Source organism: Parambassis ranga, chromosome 19 (assembly GCF_900634625.1).
Source record: "Parambassis ranga chromosome 19, fParRan2.1, whole genome shotgun sequence".
Taxonomy (NCBI): domain Eukaryota; kingdom Metazoa; phylum Chordata; class Actinopteri; family Ambassidae; genus Parambassis; species Parambassis ranga.
In genome coordinates this window covers 18,857,670-18,883,264 of record NC_041039.1, presented here as the reverse complement: position 1 = coordinate 18,883,264, position 25,595 = coordinate 18,857,670, and positions in this window count along the sequence as shown.

The following is a 25,595-nucleotide window of genomic DNA, read 5'->3' as shown; positions in this document are numbered from 1 at the left end:
ACCTGTGATGAGTTTACCAAGTAGAAGAGTTGCTTTACTTAACCTTGGACTATACTGGTGACACTAAGCGACGTGATAAAAGCAGAATAAATAAATAAAAGACTGCAGAGACTGAAGTGTCAAAATAAAACACTGACACATGGCACCTTTTTATGATGCAATCCCCAACATTCAAAACCTCCACGCCGCATCCCGTCCTTATGTGAATCTCTGTTTACGTGCTCGGTGGGAACATGACTTTAGATTTGTCCCCTTGGCTGTTTATCAGTGCTCAACTAATTGGACTGAACGTGCATATCAACAGCCTTCCATGCAATGTAACTTGGCATTGCAACAGTGAGGGCAGTTTGGGAGGTTGAGTAGCATCACATGTCTTTCCTTCCCTTCTTTTCATATCTTCTTAGTTTCCCTGTCCAACCCACTGACCTCTCCACCAGGCGAGCTTTTGTCTTCCCCTCAACCCATATCCTCTTCATCTTGTTTTCTGTCTTTTCCCCCAGACTCTTAATGCCTGCGGCAAAATCTTCCACTCAGCGCCTTGCTCAATTGCTGGCATTGTGCAGTTACGGTGTTAGGCTGGCTACACAATTTAATTAGCAAGTCAGGCGATAAATTACCCCCGCAATTAGAAGGCAGGCCCTCTTTTTTGTTTATGCCTATAGGGAAAGCTCTCTAAACACATCACAGCTCTCTCTCTGTGCGTATAGACACCTCACTGATGAGCACACACAAGTTTAGCATCGCGGCCGAGCTCCCCTCTAAATGGATGTAAATACAGTTGTGAGTGGCCTTCTCCAAAGAGCCAAGCTCCATTTCCTCCTGTCTTGGTAACGGATGAGCTTTATCTTCTGTTACAGAGCTCTGACTTTGGCGAAGGACCAGGAAGCACCAGGGAGGGAACACAGACTCGACTTCAATAGCCCACACACAAATGCAAAAAGAAATGATCGTGTACCAACACACAGGCTACATGAGGATGCAAACGCAGCCCGAGGACCCAGCCGCTCTGTCTTTGGTCCTTCACTTCCTGCTGATCAGAAAGGATCTTCCAGAGGTGAATAGTGCTTCACAGACTTTGTGTTTATCAAGGAGGCTCTTAGAGGATTTCAAATGAATGTTTCTTTTTCAGTAAGTGCATTAGCAATCATGATGATTCATGCTAAAAGCACATTTTATATTATTTCCCATTGTGAATACTCCTGTAGGAACTCATCATACTTTTGTTCCAACCAAAGACAGCCACCTTCAGATTAGACAGTTCATCCAAAGGTACCAGGGGGCTGAGAGGCTCTCTGACTATCAGAATCCAACAAGTGATAACACTGATGCCAATATGTCCAAAGTCTTTAAGTGTAGAGGTTCTTAAAGAGGTCGTGTCGTTGGTTAGATGTAATAAAAGGCATCCCACAATTCACCACCATTGTTCACCTGTCCAGACTGAGACTGTAACATCATGTGTGGCCACAGAAAGCAGCTGTTTTCAGAACAAAACAACACATTTCACATCAAGTGTAAATGGCAAACAGACACAGAGAGAGCAACTAGGTGGTCTGTAGACTTTGGAAACAAACGAGCCAGGATGTTTCCCTCAGGAGATGGCACAGATAAAAAACAGACCTGAAAGACAAAAAGACAAGCTTGGACTTTGGCCATTGTCTGGAGTTTTGTAAAATAATACTTAACCACAATCAACTAAAAACTGTTTGCAGTTGATATTTATTGATCCATGATGAGAACCAAGCTGACTGTGAGGTCCTAAATGAAATCAGAGTGATTATGTTCTGTATCATTACTATTGTACTACTACTACTATTACTAATGATAATAATAATGAGGATTTAGGTTTCCTGGACTTTGGGCTGTTTTGAATTTGGGTCATCTCCAAAAACATGTCGGATAGTCCTGATCCTTGGATCCAAGGGTCTTAAGGGTTCTGGTTGGTGCCAGGTACTACAAGGCATCTTTAATGGTATGTATTTAAGGGTTAATAGCTAAGGTGACATCATGCCATGCGTTTCAAATGCATTTACTGTGCATTTTGAGCTGCTTGTGTGTTAATCTAGAGATGTTTTACATGCATTAGCTCATATTTCAAGCTACTGGCATGTTATTTCAGGCTGTTTATGGCCTGGTCGACATCACTCAATATGTCACTCGATTATGGAATGATATAGCATAAAAAAAGACCTCATAAGAAGGTAAACTGGGGATGGTGGTGATACAGCACTATGGACTTTCACAAGGAAGCTCAGGGTTCACACAGGGTTTACATAAAAGGAGCCTTCAGTCTACTTTTTGAAACTAAACACATCTCATGACAACCACAGGCTAAAGATCACAGATTCTACAATGACTGAAGTTCACAGCCATGAGCCAAGCAGCTGCAGGTACTTTAGACTCAACTGTAATAACAGCATGACAAAGAGGGTGGATCATTGCAGACCTTTTGACATCAGAGATTACAACTTCAAAGTTGGACAAAAGACATCAAACATCAAAAATGTGCTGCTGACATCAAGGGTTTGGATATGATGACAGAAAGTTTTCATGGAAGTTTTTTTGCAATTATCTAATGTTGAAATTCGGAAAGTTTCAGCCTATGTAAGTGCTGGGCACAAAAACAGAGTCTAAACTGCAGGAGTATGTTTCATTTTTCTAGAAAGACTGATCAAAGACATGCTCAGTGACAGGCTGTATTAAGGTGAGCGCAGCACTCCGTGCCTGACGATCGCGTGTGTTGAATGAAGGCCTCAGGGCTCAATGTCTGTCACCTTATCTATGGCCGACAGTCATTTAAAGCGATTTGCAATATAGAGCATTTGCTTTACATGAAATTTTCTGAAATGTATTGCTAGTCATTAGGATTTTGACCAAAGGGAACAGTTATGTCCAGTATCATCATGAAGCGCTCGTACAGATTCTTCTGTGGCTCCAAGGAAATCATGTCAAACTTATCGCTGGACGATTAATGAGCGGGAGATACAAAGTCCAGACACACGTGATGGCTGCATGATGAAAGCATTAAGGCACTAAAAAGACTGGCCTTTGTTCAACGGACTGGGAGAGCTGAGGGTAGTGGAGGGCGACTGGAAAAATGAGGCAGCCTTTACGAAATAAGTCTGGGTAATCCATCAGATGCCAGGCCTCATTATGGCTCTGGGTACAGCATGAAAGAGAGCCCTTTATCTGGGCTTCCTGTTCTTATTAGTAGCACTCAGGCAAAAGGATAGTAGCAGTCCCTCCTTCATCCCCCACCTCTGTGCTGGGGGGCCGCTGCTGACACTGAGAAGCAAAGTCATTCTCTGGACTGCGTTTCCCTGGCTAGCTCTGTGGGCAGGCCTGCCAAGTTGTGAGGATAAGTGTGTCTATGTGTTGTCTTTGTGCACATGTATGTGTGTGTGTGTGCACAGACATCCGGGGAGGCTCAACAGTCACTGTCGGGAACCTTTTTGCCAGCTGCAGCACATCCTCTCCTTTACTAACGGTAGCCAAATCCGAAATGGTCCGAGCTATTTTAAGCCACTCATTTTCAACATGGTGACACACAACACGGAAATTATTACAGTGGACTCTCAAACACAGGGTGCACCATCTGCAGAATGTCATATTCATATGAGAGGAGCTACTGCTTGCTGGTCTGAGTTTTACAGAACTTGAAGATAACAACGCCGAATTTCCTATCTTGAAAACTTGGACAAAGTTAGCATGCCAGCTCAAACAACCACTGAGCATACACACATAGCAATATGCCTATCAAGGATAACACACCAGTGTGCGATGTATGACACCTGGTACATCACACAGCTATGGGGTCACACTTGAGAATCTTCAGCCAGTTTATTGCTTTTTTGTTGCTCCACTCAATCAGGAAGAACACTGACAAACTTATGAGAAGGCGGCATTAAAGATTACAACCAAGTGAAAGTGGAACTATTACTGCTAAATCAACCATTACATTTAATCTCCTTCTCACTGCTAGGGTCTGCATGCTGGGTGGTGCTGCAATATCCAATGTGACCAGTGGAGGGCAGTAGGTGACAGTAGTAGTCTGACAGTGCTGACCAGATGAAGGGCAGCTTGGGCAGTGGAACATCAAGGAATCCTGAAGTATGGCAGGTGGAGCGAATAATGCAATGAAAAGGGAGGAGAACAAAATGGTACAAAGACAGCAAATTAGCCCATCTCTAAAGATGAGGGGGCTTCAATTATCACAGCCAGAGACTGGCTGTCTGTGTGAGGGGAGCCGGATTGAACTTTTCAAAGAAGTAGAGGCGCAGCGTGAGGGTCATTAAAAAGTAGGGCTGCCACTTGACAGAATGAAAGGTGGCAAATAGGACTGGACTTGTGCACTTTGGATACAGAGGGCTCCTAAGGGGTGTGCAAAAGGAGAGACAGACAGATGCCTCAGTATGCAAGCAAGCATCGCAGTAAGTCTTTTGACATCCCTCTGCTGTTCCTTCCCCTGTCTCTCTGCAGGATGTTGGATTGTGCTTTCATCAAGGCGGTGGCCTGAAGAGGAGGATTTAAATGATTTGGCCATGCAGAAAAAAGACAAAAAACTGAAAATGTGCATGGCTTATATAAGATACACATGGGTTTCTGAGTGGGTGTAAACACCTGTCATGCGTGTGCACTCATCAATATGGTCCTATCATCTGCATGTCAAAGGTTACCAAACAAGCTTACGGATGAGCAAGCAGTGGGATCAAACAGAGGAGAGCAGGAGGCAAATCAGTTGACTTTTCCCCCCAGATGGGATAACTAACGACAGCAATGCTCACACTGACACGTACACACCACTGAGCGGCGCACACACACACACAAACACACATATACACACACATATTTCTGACTATCAAAGTCCATGCATGCAGCTAATTGGAGCCTGATGAGGAAGTCCACTTCATCCAGAGAAACAATGAAACAGGCAGCTGAGGATATTGCCAGCCAACGCAAACGGAGTCAGAGAACGACTGCAGATAAAAATCTCTGCCAGAGCCTCTGAAACCCCACAGGAGCCTTTTCTTCAGGTGCTGGCACGGATGAACATGAAGGGGGCCTAATTAAGGGTCATTTCCCAGGGGAGTCAGTCAGTGCAGCTGTATTATTTGCCCAGTCCAACATGCAGCCAGGCTGCTGTTTTCCATTTCTTTCTGTGCCTCAGGCCTACACACTTGCCCCACTTCAGTCCACAAGGTGCTCTCAGTCTGGTGAAATGTGGATGGGCAAGCCTGGAGGACACGAGGGACAGACAGACGGGGAGGGAGGCTCTCGCTTTTTTGCTTGACATTGGGAGCATATTCGAATTTAGCGTTTTGGCTTTGGGTATTGATTCTATCAAAGTAAAATTCAATGCATTAGCAGTAGTTCATTATCAGTGGAGAGTCTTGATAACATTTGATGGCGTGGCTGCAAATGTAAAACTCACGTACGTCTTAGGCCCCGTTCACACTGGAGAAAGTCATTCCAGCTAGAGTAGGATTGAGCCCAGACAGCCTTTAAGCTGGATGCGTTCAGACCTATTTTCAAATCTGGCTAGCACACACTTGTGTCCGCACTCAATCCGGTTTCATCCAGCGTGTTTGCTGTCCTCCAAACCACTAGGTGGCGCCTCGTAATATACAGAGTCCGTTCAGGCCATGGTAGGACTGCGTGTGCGCATGCGTCGTGCAGTTTTTTGTCCCACCCCTGTCGCGCCCCGTGAACCAGAAGTAGCACATCGCTAACCGGAAGTGGCATGTCGCTAGCCGGATTCGCTAGCCTCATTTGCGTTCACACCTGAGCCACATTTGAGCCAATCAGATTGAAATCAAACTGGATACAGCTGGATTCGAGGTGTTCAGAGGTGTCAGAGTCCCGTCGGAGCTGTAATGCCCATAGCACCCTAATGCACCCTTTAGAATCAGTTCCGAAAAACGAATTAAATATTATTACACACAACTGAAAAAAAGGCTTTGGTATCTTAGTGCGTAGCCTTCACAGCTCAGGCAGTGATATCCCAGCAACCCTGAATTTATCCCTCCTATTCTCTCCACACTCACCATTCTTCCAAACACAAAGCTAATATGCGGCGGGGCTGACAGTCACTACTGCGTGAGGAAGCATTTACATAAGCTTGTGTATACGACCATTGTGATGATAATAGGCGTGTGATCTCCTGTGTCAGCGAATGAGAAAAACATCTCATCCATTCAAATAGATATGTCAGCCAAAGCATTAGCCTCCCCTATAATTGGCCACAGAGGTCATCCTGGCAAAGCAGAGAGGCGACATTTAATGTGGCACAAGAATTTGTTGTGCTCATTCACCCCCCCCCCTTCTCTCCCTGACAGGCAAAACTGCTTGTGCCCAGCTGAAATGTGACACCCGGCCCGCTTGGTGCCAGTCGCAGCTGCCCGTCCACGGGTCGCGTTTCCATGTAAAATTTCTTTAATGGTTGCCATTAATATCACTCACGTCTACTGTCCCCGTAGAGACATGCAGCCTGTCTTACTCTGTTAATGCATTATTTGTGCGCTCTGTGGCAAAGGGCTGTGACAGTCACTTCAGAAGATTACAAACTGACATCCAAACCCGACCTTGCAGGGATGACACTGTCGTTTATCTATTCTGTGATTCTGGCTGTGTAATTGTTTTTCAAGAGAGCGTGCGGCTTATCTTCCTCATACATTTGTTTGGAGGTGAACAGACAACGAGCTAAAACTGCCAGAGTAAACCAAGACTCAAATTTAAACAAGGTCAAAACACACCAAAAACATCATAACACATGATTAAACACATAGGTACATTTTGAGTGTAAAAACAAAAACAGGTTTTACCTGTATAACGCTTTTGTCCTACATCCCCTTGTTCAGGTTAATTACTGATGAACTCTTTATTACTGCCTCATTAAATAGCTATCTTCTTTTTGTACACTGTATATATGTATTCTGTACTCACGCTTACTATTTTGAGTACAGGAAGTGTAATATATGAAGTGCAATATATGTATGTATCCAATATAGGAAGTGCAATATATGAATCAATATATGTATCCATGCTTGGACCGAGTGCAATATATGTATCCATGCTTGAGCATCTTATGGGCAAATTGACACATGGTCACATTCAACCCAGGCAGAAACCTCCAAACCAGGGCTGATAAAACAAGACCATAAAGGAATATCACGACTCCTTGCAGCCTCTAGTGGGTAAATCAGTCTCCATGGATTACCATGTTGAACTACTACTACTACAAACAGGCAGCCTGCCAGAGTGACAAGCAGATGCTGACTCACAATGCAAATTTCCTGCTTCCATAACTGACCCACCACCTCAGCTGCACTCACGCTCCACCTCTTTGCCTGTATTAGGAGTTTAGGCAGACTATGATGCTGCCAATGGTTGGAGGCTCCCACCGGGATTACATTTCAATCTATAGGAATCTGCTGGTGCTGCACAGACAGTTCAGTCAGATCGCTGGTTTGAATGACATATCCTTCCATAGCCTGAAACAGGAGATGGAGGTGTGGATGCTGGCTATACCATTGCTCCATACTATGAGAACTATGAATTCATCACTGCATTTATTCAAGCACACGTTTAACCGAAAACATAATAAAACAAAAACAAACAGAACGCCTCTGTTTTCTTGGTGGTGTTCACTGAAAACAATGTCTCCTCTTCTCCCTCTACCTCCCATCAAACAGCACATTTCAGACCTTTACTGACTGAAACTTTGTGCACTTTTCTTGGCGGTGTGAAAATGACACTTCTTGACCAACAACAGGTGCTGCAATTACAGGTCAAAGCAAAGTGAGTGCTGATGGTTTCAGAGAGGGAGTGCAACATTTGCAGAGGACAAATGTTACAGTCGGCTGTTGCCTTGTCACTTCTCGTCATTCTTCTTCCAAAGTCATCCCACAGTGTAATGCACCCAACTGTCATCATCTGCTCTCACCACTTTAAACCGAAAAGAGAGCAGAAACAGCATGTTCAGACCGGACTGGCAGCAGGTCCGTCGGAGAAAGAGGATCGACACTTTCAAAGGAAAATTGACAGAAATGTATACTTTTATGGAGAATTTGAATTTGCAGGTTTCCATTAGTGTTCAATAGTTCTCAGTTGTTGAGGATAAAGTACTGTTTCGGTTACTCGGCAGGGGGAAATACATTATATGCACAGTGCTGAGTTGATATTACTGTTCCTGTCAGTTCTAGTTCATACACATTGATAAACATCACCTCTAGGTATTTGCATTATTTGAATGCACTTTATGTAGCAGTCGTATCACCTCTGGGTCCTCTCTCAGTAGTAAGAGGCGGAACATGAGACTGACACTGGCCTCCTCATGCGTTAATGCTACACCTTATCTCTGGGCATGGCTGGAGGCGACAACATGTTTTCCACCTAAGATGATGAGAAGGGAATTCTTGGTTCTTATGCAGATGAGAAGCGAGAGAGAGAGAGAGAGAGAGAGAGAGAGAGAGAGAGTGCCCACAGACCCTTTCCCAACCTGCATTGGCAATGTTGTTATCATTATTGCCCGAGGCACTTTTATTTATGTTTAATAGAGTATTACATCAACTTCTCTCTGCAGTCCACAATTATATACTATATAGAACTCAACCACAAAGGACATTAATAATTGATGGCTCCCAGTACTGGCCAATCTCACATTGTTTGTTGACATAGCTGGGCTTCTGGATGGAGCTTTGGTTTGTGGTGCTCACATCCTTCCTCCAGGGAAGATATTAAGTTCAAGACAGTCTCACAGGAACCACAACACCAACAAGACCCATCAGCACACACTTCACACAAAATGGATACATCACGGGTCAACAATGAAGTAAAACGCTGAAAGATGCTAACAATAAGAAACATTCTCTCCAACTCAGTTAGTGACTCAGGACATTGGCGTGTGTATTGATTGTGTTAAATGAAAGTAAATGTCATATCTCTCTGTAAAACTAGACGGCTGCACGGCTAGCATGAGTTAGCTTGGGCATTGTTAATTGTCAAAAAGAACCACTGATGGTGGGTTCAAGTAACTAATAAGTGCTGCTATCACTGTGGACACCAGGAAGAGACCAAACAACTCAACAAATTCATTCATATGCCGTTGACAACATAAGATTTTGCTACAGGTCATGACTGTTTCCAATGTTGATGTCTTTTCACCATGACAAAAGAAAAAAAGATGTAAGTCCTTTCTCCACCTAAGCCTTCATTTTTCAGGATTATAAAACGGTTTAGGTCAAAGTCTTCACTTTTCCATGTTGGACCTCTTGGCATTAGGAAACAGCTGAGGTGGTGCAGGGTCCTGATAAAGTCTATCTCTTCTGCTCCTCCGTGCAGGTCCATGCGGACAGAACATTTCATCAGTTGAACCTAATCAGTGGAGTTTGAACAGCGCCTCTGTTTCTCTACCTTGAAGGATTATACAGGAGTGTTATAATTCATTGTAAAAATTCCTGTGATGTTTTCTGCTTATTTAAATCTGTGGATCATCCAGAGTGACACAAAAAAAAACTCCAATAATTTGAGCAGCTAAAAAGGCGTTTTATTCACTTTAATGAAATGATATGCATGGCTACCGCTGTAGTTTAGAGAACTAACCTTTTAATTAATCTAATGTTTCAAAAAGCAGGCAGATGACAAAAGACTGTCGTGTGAGGCTGAATTTGGCTCATATTTAGAATACATTAAGAATTAAGAAGAGTTCAGCTGCATGAGACAATATGAGAAAACACACACACACACACACACACACACACTGAATAATATGTAGAACATAATCCAACTGTGGTAATGAGATTCCTGCAGCAACAAGGTGCGTCTGAATGTCAAGCTGACATATTACTGAATGGGGCCGATAGACACTGAAGGTTACTGAATGCACAGACAAAATTTCCAGCGCTCAGCACGGCTTAGTCATCAAACTATTACAGTTGTTCAGCGACTCATGCAGCTGATCCCAACAGACCATCCAGCAGGAGCTGTCAGGGAGACCAGAGCATCTCCATATATACCTGGCATTAACGTGCATCCCTTATCTGGATGTGATTTATCCGGATTACCTCTGGGCCTGACATTAATATCTGACTCCAGGATCCTGACTAAAATCAAATTGCTCTTTTCCTTCACAACATGCTAATTCCTCTCCTTTCTTCTTCTTATCGTAACATTTAAATCTTTTACAAAGTTTGCAAATGTTGACATATAAACATTTTTCTCACTTCACAAAGTTTAGAGATAAGATTGTTGGCATATATGGGAAGGGATGAAAAGCTGATGAGGATTTCCAGACTTAAGAAGATAAGTGTATACAGTATAATTGTTAAACTCCACTCCCCCTACTGGCCATAAGGTGTAAATAAACGAGAATATCTTGTGTTCTTCCCTCAGATTTGACCGGTGTAAGCTTGAAGCAACTCAATTCAACTTTCACATGTTTCATGGACATATGTGAACCAATCCTGGCACACAGCAGCACAAGTTCTGTAGTGTCTCTAGTTTGCATATTACTGGGTCCATAAAAAGATGAATGAATGAACACTTTATGAAAAACAATATTAACATTTAACCACTAAAGCTGCATTATATTGCAAAGCACAGACCTCTGAGTCTGCTGCTGTGTGGAAAAAAACAAAAAAACATACTCCTACACTCTGTTTCCCTTGCAGTGAATAATATTTTACAGAAAACACAGCATTTAAACTGTGGACCCTTTGTTAGTTTAATAGTTTCAGCAGTGGACATCGTGTTACGTAGACATTTCCACAGCCTGGGTGAATCAAAACAAGACGGAACAGCCTTTCTTTCTGGTCGAATCAAAGAGCAGACAGTACTTTCCATCTGGTGTGACACAAAGCACAGCGACAACAAGACAGAGAGATGAATTCCTTCCTGCATAATGAGAGGTGATAGGAACACAAACATGTGCCTTGGTGGATATTCTGTTAAGTGCACGCTGGACACTCTTTGTTTTAGTGTGTGCAATAAATCTCCATTTAAACAACAGCATTATTAAAAATAATATTAACAAAGAGAGAAAGAGGGACAAACATGATGAAAACAGACACTTTCTTTAACTCTAATTAATTCAACCAGCAACACATGCATGCATGACATGCAGCCTAATTAAGTAATTAGATATTCTTTTAGTTGAGCTGCTCCGTAAAGATCACTGCATGTGGATACAATATATGGAATGAGTCAGCTCTTCTGATAAAGAAAACCCATTCAGAGGTTAATGAGTTGAGCTGAAAAGATGCAGTGCACACACACACACATAAGTGCACACAAGCCTAACACAGTATTACTTGATTTTTTTTTATAAGAACGACAAGACTTCTAAAGAGCGCCAGCGTTTGATCCAAACTAAAAGAAGTGAAACACATTACTTGCAAAGAGCAATAAGTGTTATCGATGCTTCAGATGTTCATAAATAAACAGAAGTGTACACAGAGCAGGAGATGAGCAGAAGGGTTAGCAGTAATCTAACATGCAGGCGTTTTGAGCTCTGTGCTGCTCCTCAGGCAGCATCCTGCCTGGTTGCTGCATGGGATTATTTTCAGTAACCGTTGACTGTAAAAAACAATTATTCTTCAAATGTACATGCGGTTTGAAATTTGATTAAATTAAGCTTCAAACGCTCTTTGTGGTTTTTATTAGCAAGGATAGAATATGTCTGCAGGCTTTATTCATTGCAAACACATCTCTAGGAAACAGTTCGAGGTCTTTGTTTGTTAGTGTCAGCATGTGACATGAGCTGAACTCATTTAAAATGTTGATTTTATAGCCTGGCCAAGTCGTCCTCAGCAAAAACATCCAAAAAGGCACGCCAAAAAACTTTGACTATTACGGTGGGAGGGCTATCCAAAGTGGTGGTCGTTCACTCAGGAGTCCAAGGTTTGAGTTATACTTTTTTTTTAACCACAGTTGGCTTTAGCTTTTGTGTGACCTACATTTAAACTTAAACATCATTTGGTCAAACAGTGCTACGGTAACTTGTGTAATTGTGAAATTAGTTGTCACATAACTTGAAGAACGAATTGAAGCCAAACCCTGCGATTATGGGGGTGCCATATTGTTATGAAACATTTATGTTTCTCACCATTTTTGGGCACCATCCCTGGGCAGCGGTACACAAAGGGAACCTCTAAACTTGTCTGCAGCGTTTGTGGATCTGTCTGCGGCTGCTTACCACCCCCCGGTGTTTTCCATCACAGATGCATTGTTGCCTTCAAATATGGGCTGCTCTCAAAGAGCTCTGTCTGGAACTGTGTAGCTGAGGTCATACGGTCAAGCAACCTCATGATAGCCTCCATTTTTTTAGTTTTCCGCCATTTTGTCCGGTCATCCATTTGGGCCTCCACCTGCTGAGTGCTGTTAGGACTGACATTCTGCTTCAGCTCAAGGCCAATGTTGTTAAAAAAAAAACCCTGCTGAATGCCCCACTCACCTCCACCTGATTACAGGTTGTTTGAAGCAAAGTGCCTTTTGGTGAAACATTTCCACCAAATTTTTCTTTTTAACACTATTTCAGCTGCTTCTTGATTGTAGTTTAATGTGAGTTGTGACAGCAAGATTCTGCAAGAGGTAAAAGTCAATACTGCCACTCTGCACATCCATCTTTCACATCAAAACTACATTTCGAACCAGAGGGTCACTTTAAATAAACCCTTTAGCACTACTAAATAACCAGAACCTATTCATATTTATACTATAATAACAGCTATAGGGCAGTAGGCTACAGTGACCTTTGTTGAAGTCAGATGAACTTTCTATAAAAAAGGCCACAGTTGGACGATAATACAGACACAAAATATGGTTTGGTTTATACATATATACGTATGATAATATTGTCATCCACTCCCTGCAATGATGCAGTCTGAGTAAGGAGGTAGGTTGGCAGACGGTGGTAACACAGTACCTTCACCCAGTAATCTGAGGTTTGCACCGCCTGACACTATGAGCTGTTCTGCTGTTCATACGCTAAAGATTTGCATTTGCTTGTTACGTTTAATTTTTAATAGTGCCTGAAAACTACAGGTTAAGGTTAGGCATAAAGATAAAAGGAAAGTTGCCATTACCCCGCCCCATACAAACATGCAGAGGTGCAGCTGGAGAAACACACACAGATGTGATGTGCATCACAACGTGTGTTTTACCCTGCAAGTGCTAGCAAGAGTTAAAACAAAACAGGGACCTGACCATTCTTTGTCACTGTCAGCACTGGTACTGGTCAAAAGTGGGTTATTTGTAGGTTTATGTTGGTTGTATTGGAAAAGGAACAATGACCTTGATACAGTCAAGTGTTACTGAAAAACAAAAACATCACACTAAATCAGTGTTTAGCAAATAGTTTTGCAAATATTAATTTATCAGTACCCCGCAAAAGTTTTTAATTACAAGAAATGAGTGAGATCCAGTCTCACCCTACGCTGGTCTCAAGGGGCGTTCAGTGTGTGAGTACATGAGAATGTATTATTTAACTGCGTGCTATGTTGAGGTCACAGTGGCTTTCCTTCTGAGAGCTTCCTAATTAAAAATGTATCACAAGTTAAAAATAAAGAAAAAAAACTACCATATTTACTCCAGTCAAAATCCTGCAGACCTGCCAGACAGTTAATCACATGTCATTAACCCCTCTGCAAAAAAAGTCACTGCATTTCAGGCTCTACTTACAGACAGCCTGATCCCACTGTGAAATGGGTTATATATTAAAAAAACATATTCACTATGACATCACATAACGCATCAGTATATAAACCATTTCACAGAAATGTTTGAAGAGAATAAAATTAGATCAGCTTCAATGTGAGGAAATAACCATGAGGTGAAAATTGCATCAGAAATTAAAAAAAAAATCACTCTTTAGGAGTCAAGCTTCAAGCTTTATAGCCATTTTATATTTCATAAAATGGTTTTATGAAATAAAGGAAATAAACTAACCTCCTAGGCTTAGAAATGAAGCGCTCCATAGACTCCTATATTAAAATGGCAAACTTTAGAGTGTGACACTCCCAGGCCTCACATCCAGGTTGGGCTGTGTGGTGTGCTGGGACCTGGGAGTGGTCTATCAGGAGGACTGGCTGCACCTGGTTCACCTGATGCTGTCACTACATACAAATGTCTGGACTGTCAGTCACTGCGTTTTGTTTGGATTTTGCTTCGTTTCACATTCATGCAGGCAACATACACACACCCTACACACACTACCGACAAACTGATGATCACACACCCAACATTACATACACTACTGATGAACTACTGATGTACCTATTCATTAATTTTCTACGTTTTTTAAAATAAATTTCTCTCCGAGTTTGTCACATGCAGCTGTGAGCACAGATCTGAAATAATATACAGATTGATTTATGTCTTCATAGCGCTGCTCCTAAAGTTTGCACTTAACATAAATCTGTGGGCTATTTCTTATGCATCAAACATGGTGGATATGGCCTCATTTTTACAGCAAAAACATAGAGGAGAAACTCTCCTTTGAAAAGTCCCTTGCCTATAACACCCTGCAGCCCAGCACTGTTGACTCGGTGGTGTGGAGTTGGTGCTCCATATCTGTACATATTGACCTCCCTCGTCCCAGCTGCATGCTGCTCCAAGTCAATTAAAACTGGACTGGAAAACCAGTCCAAGGAGAGAGGAGACAGGAGTGACAGCTGGAGTAAGAGAGGAAGTGAGGAGAGAAGGATGGGGAGGAAAGGAAGTAAGGGAGGTGGGAGAGGAGAAGAGAGGAGGCAGCAGGCGTGAATTCACAGAGAGTTTAGAGAGAGACTCTGTTCTTAGTTTGAACACATACTGGTGTCTCAGTGTGCACCATCAGAGAGGCCTTTCTCTGCTGGCCAGCTGCTGGGAAGGAGGAGAAGGGACAGGATGGAGGGAGAGGATGAAGAGAAGGTTGGAGGGATCTGAGATGGACACTGGAGGCAGAGCTGGCACTCTTCCTTTCCTGGCCTTCTCTTTGCCCCCAATCTCTGCCTTCTCTCCTTTTAAGCCCCCATCGCTCCCTCGCTGTGTCTCTGCCTCCCTGAGCCTCAGTAATAAGCGGAGCCCTGATCCAAAACACAGTTCTTTGTGTTTGTGGGACTCAGCCGGACGGATCACTGTGGGAAGGAGGAAGACGTTCCGAAGTCGCCAAATCCCTTTGCTGAGCAGTCTCACCAGCTGTCAGTTTCTCTCCCTTCACGTACATAACTCAAAATGTGATGGTTAATGATGGAATATTTTGGCATTAATTAGCACTTGCCTGGAACACATTTCTTTAGTTTTGAGACCTTCATACAGGGCAACTGTTAAAAATATTTCTTTCATTTATTTTCTAATCAAATTTTCATTGCAAAATATAAATAAATGGCAACTAACTTGATGTGTAAAGACAAGTCTACCTTAAAAACATGACTGCACCTGATACCTGAATACAAATCCATCCATCCATCCATCCATCCATCCACCCACCCAGCCATCCATCCATCCATCCACCCATCCATCCATCCATCCACCCATCCATCCACCCATCCAAGCACCCACCCACCCACCCATCCATCCGCCCATCCATCCACCCACCCACCCACCCATCCAAGCACCCACCCACCCATCCAAGCACCCACCCACCCAGCCATCCACCCATCCATCCATCCATCCATCCACCCACCCACCCACCCATCCATCCATCCACCCATCCATCCATCCATCCATACGTTAGCAACAGGTATTTATCCCAAGTGTGATTAATAATGGCTGCACAGTCCAACAATAAACTATACTGTTCACTGATGGAATGGATGAGACTTTGTTTGGTTGCTTTGCACATTTTTAGCAATAAAGATTGTCTGAAATGCTCTGTGAAGACCTTAGAAATTAATGGCAAATCCTTCTTGCTTGATGGACATTGAAGCCTTTAATAGACGGAATAGGTTGGGATGCAGCATTAAGCTCAGTGATACTTCAGAAGGTCACACTGTCTTCTGAGGGGAACAGGTCAGTGATGCTTGACCACTGAGCTGCACCCGAAATCATGTCTGCTCTGCAGTTCTGCACAAGGAAATTTAAAAGTATTCCTTAGTAATACATATGCTGTCATCATCACATGTAACAACAATAGTTAGCTTATAGCTTGATCTCTTTTTAGAATCTACTGCCAGTCATTTAAGGCTGTTGCAGACCAAATGTGTTTTTGTGCTTTCTCCATCTGTAGGTAACTAACTATGAGGCAACATATGAAAAACATGAATTGATTTCCTGCCTTCAAAACAACATTGTTATGCTGAAAAGATTTCTAGCCACCCACTGAGCTGAAAATGTCAAGAATGAACAACCAGAGAGTGATACATAAATCCTGGGCAGCAGAAGCAGCAGCCACCGCGGCAGCATTACAGTGTCACTTTTGACAAAATGCAGATCTCCTCGAGGCATGACCATGTTGTTCTTGTGATGGCCAATAATGGATGCCACAGTTGAACAATGGCCACATGCACATTTGACCCAATATATGTTGAGTGTTCACATCTCACAAAAAAAACAATCATGCATACAGGAGCAGCTGTGAAGGATTGTGAGAGTGTATGTTTTCAAAAAAACAGATAATACTTAGGCGGCACGAAGCTGGGCCTCAGGATTGTACAAATGTGTGTTTGTGTGTGTGAGATGACAGAGCAGCGGTCCCCCAGAGAAGACAGACACCAATAGCCATGCACAGGAATCCTCGGGAACAGCAAGCTTTAACCGGCTCTGTCCATTCCGGCCTCTCTCTCTCTCTCTCTCTCTCTCCTTCTCCCCAACAATCTGACTGGAGATGCACAAACATGCACTTCATAACCCTGTCTCACTCTCTTTCCTCCGTCTGTCTCTCCTACCCAAGGAAAATCTTGCCACAGTCTTTCCGCATCACACTCACTCATTTCCAATTACCAGGCAGGTAGCTGCCGTTCCAAGACAATAGCTCACCAAACTTGATTACCTGTTCCCATGGAGCCAGTGAGACAACAGATGAAGTCTGTGGTATTGAACGTAGTGAAAGCATTGGCTCATGTTGCTTAGATACTGCCTCGTTTATCAAGACGTGCACACACAAGTTTGTGTGGAGAGAATCTTTAATAACATGCAATTTAAATCACTTCTGAGTTATTTTGGAGAGCATTTCCTGTTGACAATACAGTGTGTGAGAGAAGTAGAAAAAAAAATAACTAACCGGATTAAGAAGTCGTGTGTGTGTGATGAGCCCCTTCTGCTCATGGCATGTTGCAGATTTTGTCTGAACAAAGGGACACATTTGCAGAGCAAAGGAAGCTCGGCGTTGGCTCTGGCCGAAGCTGCATGCACACATCTGCTTGCTGTGTTTGTTCTTTGCATGTGGATTGCCTCTCTTTTACATCTCCAGGTAGGTAAAAGATGTGAAACTGCAGACACGCACTTTATTGTGAGAGTATCACCACCCTCCTGCTGCGCCACCAGAAAATCTCAACCTCAAGGATCCCACTGGTAAAAGTGCATTTTGGAGAGGATGCTACATAAAGTTTATCGCTCTTTTAAAATTGAAAATATACTTATGTATATATTAACTGTAACCTGGTGTCAGTAGCAGTGTGGCTGAGGGAAAGTGTTTCTATAGCAACCTTTAGTGCTATGATGGATCGCAAAACCCCTATGTGCTAACTCACACAAACACACACACACACACACACTCTTTCACAAACTTCACTTGCACACTTTTTTTTTCTATTTGATCAAACAGAAACACTCCAACACAGCGTCCACACGGCCACTCCAGACTCGGCAGGAAGGCCAGACTGTTTGACCTGGAGCACAAAACAAGATCACAACAACAACAGCAGCAGAGACTCTTACTATAGAAGATACACAAGCACTGTACATCCCACAAGTTCTTGGGTGGAGAGAGATAGATAGACAGAAGGCGTGTTCTCTTTCACCTCATTTGAAAACAGTATAATATGAACTAACAGCTGAGAACTGGACAGAAGCAAGCAACACCATCTGCAACTGAGAAACACGTGTTTGCACTTCCACTCACTGATATGAATCCTCTCACTGCTAAGAACACCAAAGAATCCTTAGTTATCACCAATAAACAGAGTGTAGATTATTATTTGTGGTTAGATGTGAACCCGCTACTGATCCGCTTCATTAATACTGATGCCAGTGATTCTATATTGGTTCTCAAGAATATTCTGCTTTTACCTGCCCTATCAAGTCAGTTGTACTTTGTATGCCTGTCTACACAGACAGGAGCAAAAGAAGAGAAAAACACCTGTATCTCTTAAATATCACACAAATCCCATAATTACAATGCTCATCACAGTTTCTCTGTGTTGCCCTCTTCTAATCATATGAATTATAATTACTTCATGAATATGTTGAGGGGAAAAGGAGCAATTTTAACCTGAGGTGAAATCTGCCTTCATTTGAAGGCCACATTCGAGTGTAAAATGTAAAACATGTCCTCTGTGTAAAATTCATCCATCAGGGCTGGAATGTAGCCATGGTAACCTGATGTACAACTGCAGTTCACTTAAACTTACTTAAACTGGCTTCTTGTGGTCATCACCTGTGTGCGCCTTGACAAAACTGGTGAAATGGTGGATGGTGTGGCTCTCGCTGAGAAGCATGGCGTAGGAGGTGCGAGGTGTGGGGGTGGTTTGCTGGTGACACTCTTATTCAAGGCAACACTCAACAAGCACGGCTAGCAGAACATTCTGCAGCGTCACCACATCCCATCTGGTTTGCACTTAGTGGGACCGTCATTTGTTTTTCAGCAGGACAATGAACCAAAGAAACACACCTCCACGGTCTGTGAGGGACACATGACTAAGAAGAGGAGAGATGAACCTACATCTCAGAGAGGGTTTGGGATGAGTTGGACAGTGCAGTGAAGGAAAAGCAAAGTCAGCTCAGCATGTGGGAGTATTGTTTATATAGTATATTATACTATTATTACTATAGTATTGAGAGTATACCTTCAAGAGTATTGGAAACGCTCTAGATGACGACAATGAGGAAGGTTTTTCATGGGTCAAAAGCTTCGATAACAGTGTGCAAAGGTGTTATCAAAGCAAAACGTGCTTAAAACTTTATCTGATGTAAACTTTTTTTTGCTTATTTGTTGTTTGTGACATTTTTACTGCAGGTGTACAATGCAGAGTCAAATCTATCTAATGCAGCATGACTTCTACTATTAGCCGTATACTGCAATGTATACTATGTGTGTACATATTAAATGCCCAATGTGTCCATATATATGTCCAATGACAAAGTTAGTAGATACAAAATTGGACAATGGTGAATGCAAAAATCTGGTGAACAGCGCAGGTGTTTCGATGGCTGTTATCACCACTGCAGGTTTGCAGGGTGGAGCGTTCTGGTGCTCCTTCTGTCAGCTTCCTGTGCTGAACATTCTTAAGTTTGTCTTGTAGCTGTCTCAGAGATCAGCACAGCAGACCAAAGGACCAGAGGGCCCCATCAGCAGCACTCCTTTTACATGATAGAAAACAGAGGGAGGCTGGAGGCGCTAGGTGTTTCAGCAATTATTTCGTCTCTTGTTAGAAGTGGTGCACACAGTCTCACTGATGGTTACACACTGCTGCAGAACAATGGCCAAAGTGTCCTTGACCAGAGGAGCTTGGGAGCAAGCAAGCTGAATCTTTGGATATACACTCATCATTGAAAATATTTTAACTCTGAATGATTGCTGCAAGAGTTGCAGACCTAATGTCCTTTTGCCTTAGGCCAAAAGAGTGTGATCCTACAACTGTGAGGGTACAGTACAGTATTTCTGCTGGCTCCATAGCACGACATAAAAGACTTTCTTTGCTTCTGAATCAGCTTTTGATCAATATATTCATGCTTTGCTGTAAGGCAGTTAACAGTATAAAGAGTTGATAATAGCATCTTGCCTGGATATTTGTTTTGTTGTCTTTGCATCAGGTCCTGCTGAAGCAACAACTTGCAACTCTCATTATGTTGGCAGACACATTTGCAAAACTTGAATGGCTTCACTTGATACTAAACTGAACAGCAGGAGCTGAAGACACGTAATACTGTGTGTGAAGGGCATGGGAGGTAAAAAATGAATCATGCTCTCCTGATTATCCGAAGCAACATCCTCCAGATGAAGGAAATGAATGTGCATTAATGGAGCGCTGCAGATCTCTCCCCTCTATGTGTGTGAGGAGAGGCGCGGGGGAGGGAGAGGAGGGGGGGGGGGCGGTCTGCAGGAGGCCTTTGAGCATTCAACACACCTCCTCACAATCAGTCAGCCACGCAGCACTTGAAGATGCTCATCTGATAGTTTGAAGGGAGACATAAGCATGCATACAAGTTTTGACTTTTGCTTTGATGGTGTGTGCCAGGGCCCTGCCTGTATCCTGCACTGCACTGACAGACCACCGCCGTACGCCAGAAGGCACACAGCCTGACAGTCTCACTAGCTTTGCACCTCAGCTTGTGTGAAGCAGCAGTGAGTCCGATGTGAGAGGTTAAAAGCAGGCTTTTTTTTGTACCCGCCTGGCACTCAGGAGCAAACTGTCTATAAACAAATATACATATTGATGCAAATTTATATAATGTATCAGCTGCGTGCAGTTACATAACTGAACAACCGCTGGAGTGAAATCTCTATATCACTACTCTTCTTTTTTACCAATACACATAGTGTGAACCAGTATATGAGAAATCCACAGTCTGCACATCAGGTCATTTACCTGCATTTGCCAGGTCCCATGTGACTAAAATCATATAACTATGCCGGTGAAAATTGCATTACTCAATGTCAAGTGAAACGTCAGAGGCACCGAGCAAGCAGTCACTGCCAGACACTGCCTTCCATATGGCTGCAGAGGGTGATGACACTCATTCAGGCAAAACTAAAACTCCAGGCTTTTGCTGGTCACAGTGCCACCGAGGCTAAGAGGGGGGAAAGGACCTTGTTCCAACCTGCATTTATTCAGGTTTTCTCACACTTTTCAAGAAGCCCATCTTTCACAGTTCAGATCTGCCACTGCCCTGCAGATCTACTGGGTTTTTCTTGTTAAGCTGCTGAGCGGTGCGAGGGGGTGGGGTTGGGTGGGGGGGGTGTTAACAGCCTCATATTCACAGGCACATCCCTGGTAGTTCTGGTATAAGTGCTAAATATTAATCTGCTCCCTCTGCATGGGGTTTGGGGGTAATATGCCAGCACCAATCAAGTCCAGTGGTTCACCTGAGAGTAGAAATACTGTCCAACATATAGATGTATCCGACAAGTCCTACCCAGGAGAGTCTATAAGCCATATAAGCATACTTAAAAATGAAACATGGGCATATTATTTCTCCAGCCGCATCGCTGCATGTTCATGGGGGTGGGGACTCCTCATGATGGCAGCTGAAAATGGTGATTGGACTTATAAAGTGTGTTTAATGTTTACAATGTAAACTCAAATCAAGATGTTAGAAACACAACTTTCTAGCTCTGGACTACAAAGAATCACAGATATGTCAATCACACGTGTATATCACCTGCAGGTTGTAGTATAAATAACTAAAATAGAATCTGCAGATAAACATTTAACGTGACCTTTTGATAAAACATGAGCATATTGTGTTCATAGTGTTTGTTCCTTTCAACAGCAGCAACTCTTTCTGTTTATCAGTCTGCCTATTTGCTCATTTAAACTTCTCAGTAAATCAATTTCTAAACCCCTTTTGTCTAAACTTTTTCTTTTCCTCTCTTGTCTCATTTGTTCTTTAGCAGCTCAGACTCGGTCTCATTGTTTCTCTCCATCAGCTCATTGGCTGACTCTCTGATAATCTGTCTCCAAGAATATTTCACATTGTTATTTCTGCAGCTATAGCAGAGGCTCTCTAACTAGCTGTAGCGTGGAAAAAAGACACACAGAACCTTTAAATTAAACTGGTGAAAATGTGCAAAAGGTTCAGAGCTATGGTTAATAATAGCTTGAAGATTGTGGGTTGTTTGTGATTTGCAACATTATTAGTTTTGTTTTGAGAAAATGAGACGGACAATGAGGCGAAGCTGTTTGGTAAAGTAGTTCTTGATGCCACCACTGTTTTAAAATCATGACAAATGAGCCAGTAGAAGCTGGATGAATGGACGCATACTCAATCCTGCTTCTGCTTCATCTGGAGCAGATAGCTGTTCACAATGAAAAAGCTAGAGGGAGCTGTGGGTGTTTAAAATCCACAATCAGACCTGCTCTCTCTCTCTCCTTCCTTCTTTTTTTTCCTTCTCCCTTTTCTGACAACAAATAAACACAAACACCTACAAACACACACCCACAGATGTACACACACACGCCTACACATGGACACAAACACGCACAGGTGAGTTATTAATATCTCATGAGCGTGCTCACAGATTGGAATCAACTCGGGCTGCTCTGACATGTAAAATGCAGCGTCTGTAGTCAGCTGTTAGGACACACAACAGAACTAAAAGGAAGCTTTTAAGTGCACCCTTCAGCGGCATCAAACCAATGGAACGAGACATTATACCCACAGCCCAAAGCCGGGAGTTGCTCACTCAGGAGTGCATGTATTAGCGCTGTATGCATGCGGCGCCCTTGCCCGAGGTAGCAAAGGAAAACCCTCGGCACTCTCTCGTCTCAGAAGTGACTGACAGTTCGGCTTAGTTCAGGAGTAACATATTCTGATTTCATGCTCGTGGAATTTCAGTCTTAAGACAAATCAATTCAAGGCAGAGTAAATTTCCATTACATTATCCGAGGTTCGCACCTTGAATCTCAGAGTGACTATTTTATTTGGGATTTTTACAGGAGCCTTGGTCATTCAAGCAGCATGACAGGTGCACAAAAAGTCAATCTGGTCAGTATCGGTTTCTTTGTTATCTCTCGATCCAAGCTGCAGCATGATACAGACAAATCTGAAATGCTAAGCCATTCAGTACTGCTCCCTTTATTACAGCAGTCATTCAACGTGCTGAATCGGATCAATTGGACTCTTTCTGAACTGAGCTGTGACCACCACAAAGACAAAAATCCCACAGAGGTTCCTCATATCCAGATAAAGAACTCACCAAACGGCCACAGGCTTTGACCATTGTCCTGATGGTACACGCCTACTCACCAACTGTCACTGCTGATTGAAAACACAGAATGTTCCTGCCGGTAGTCTCATTCCCTTGAATGCGAAAAAGAAAAATCTCACTGATTTCTGATTCCGTTTGTAAGGTATCACACGTGTTTCCCTGTAAATACTGTGCGTACTGGCAAACAACCACCTCAACCCTTACCTTGTCATAAATCTCATCATTTCTGTGTCAACCTGCCTCACATGTTTCTCTGCAGCCTTCCTACTGTTGTACACACAGCTTATGTAAGCAGCAGACTGAGAGCCTAATTTCACTATGCTTTCATTAGACTATAATAGGACAGTCAGCCTGTTCACTGATCACTACGTTCAAAACATAAACATGAAAACTCTTTGACAGAAAACAGACAGGCTTTTGTGCCATCAGAATAGCAAATTGACAAACAGCAATTAGCATCATTTTGATGATAGCAAAGATACATTTTGCCAAGAATGAACACAGAAAATGACACATAATAACCGAGTAATGTTTCCCATCGTTTTTTGGATTGCAAAATTCATTATAAAATTGGTATCATCTGTCCAACATTACAGGCAGAGAAACTCTTACTGGAACAAACTTGTTCCTCTGAAAGTCTTCCACCATCATCACCATGTGATGTTTATGTCTGAGGACGTGCTGCAATATTCCCAATTTAAGAGTTTAAGCTTACATTTAACATTTAAAAAAAAAAAAAAGCAAAACTTCTCCTGACTGCAACTTTCCAGCAAAAACAAGCTCTGACCAACAGCATCTGCGATTTGTCTCGGCACATTAGACACCTTAATGTCTCACACAGACCTAAAAGAAATGCAGCAGCTCTGCTGGAACACAGTTTTAAGCAGCGTTTCTCCACTAAACATAAGCTTCTTTAGAGAGGTGCACTGTGGAAACAGCACCCTGAGATAGTTCTATAGTAGCCGACATCATCTGTCTTACTAGGTCGGACTTTCATGGTACAAGTCTGATAGGGATGCACCGATCCACATTTTTTCACTTTCGATCCGATTCCGATACCTGAATTTGGATATCTGCCGATACCGATAGTATTCCGATACCATAGCTCTATTTGCTTTTATATCACTATGATTATTATCATTATTGTTGATTTTACGAGGCTGTAATAAACTTCTCTCCAAAAAGCAACTTGAGGTAAGTATGAGGTTAGAAAACGGCAGAAATCCCATCCTGAAAACAAATATGCAACTTTAAGGGTTTAAATGGATATTTATTTAAATTCTATGTGTATCTGAATCAACCCAATGCACTGTGAGACTTATCAGTGACATTGGGCAGACATCTGAAGTCCAAATATCTGTGGTAAAGCTCAGGGCTGGAACTCCTTTTAGCTTATCGGCTAACTTGGTTGACACTCTGTTGTACAGTTCAGGTAGCGCCGTCTCTGACAAATATCTCCTGGACGGTAAACTATACCTGGGCTGCAAGTGTTCAATCAGGCTGCGAAACCCCTCGTTTTCCACCACTGATAAGGGTTGGTCATCAAGTACGATGAAGTTGAGCAACTTCTCTGTAATCCCTTTGGCTTTTACGTTGTCTGCTGGAAGTTTATTTTGCCTTTTGAATGATTCCAGAAGTGATTCTTGGCGGCTCTTCTCTTCTTTCTGCCCCCTGGTTAAAAAGTCCTCGTGCTCTCTCGAGTGGTGCTTTTTCAGGTGTTTAATTATATTTGTAGTGTTGAACGTCGCAACGGAGGTTCCACCTCTCGGAACGATGGCTTTGCAAACATTGCACGTTGCTGTCTTACTTTGTGGCGTTTCGACCGTAAAATATTTCCACACAGCGGACATGTTGTATGGCGCTCAATGCTTAAACTGCTACTTGCAAACTGCAGAGGATTTCCTTAAAGGAGGCGTGTCATCTCTGTCAGTGTCTCATTGGAGCACAGACACGTCACCTAGCCCGGGATCACGTGTGAGTCATTAACTCTGGATCGGAAATTTCTCCAGGTTGGATCGGAAATTTCCGACCCGTTAATTAAGCTGGTATCGGAACCCGATACCGATACTGGATCGGATCGGCCCCATCCCTAAAGTCTGAGCAACATGCAGTGACGTTAACGGACAGGCAAGAACCAGATATCGATAAAACATTTTTTTAATAAAGACTTCAGCAGGTTTCTGGCTGACATGGACAGAGACGTTATTGAAATACATCGATAAATCCCAAACCTCACAGACATTGGTCTACGGTATTTTTTTATTGTACACTATATAAATGCATGTCTTTACTTTAGCTCTTGTCATGAAAATGGCAACACTGTGCATAAGTTATACAATAATATAATACGTAACATGTTTAAGGCTGATTGCTGAATGTGTCCCTGTTACAATACCAGACACATGTCAGTCTACATGAATGGTGAAGGGTTGAAAATGGTGAAATCACGGTAGGTCAGAATATGCAAGCTACAGGTTATTGATCGATTACACACCAACACACACGTTCATAATTCAGTGCCTGATATCCCACACCT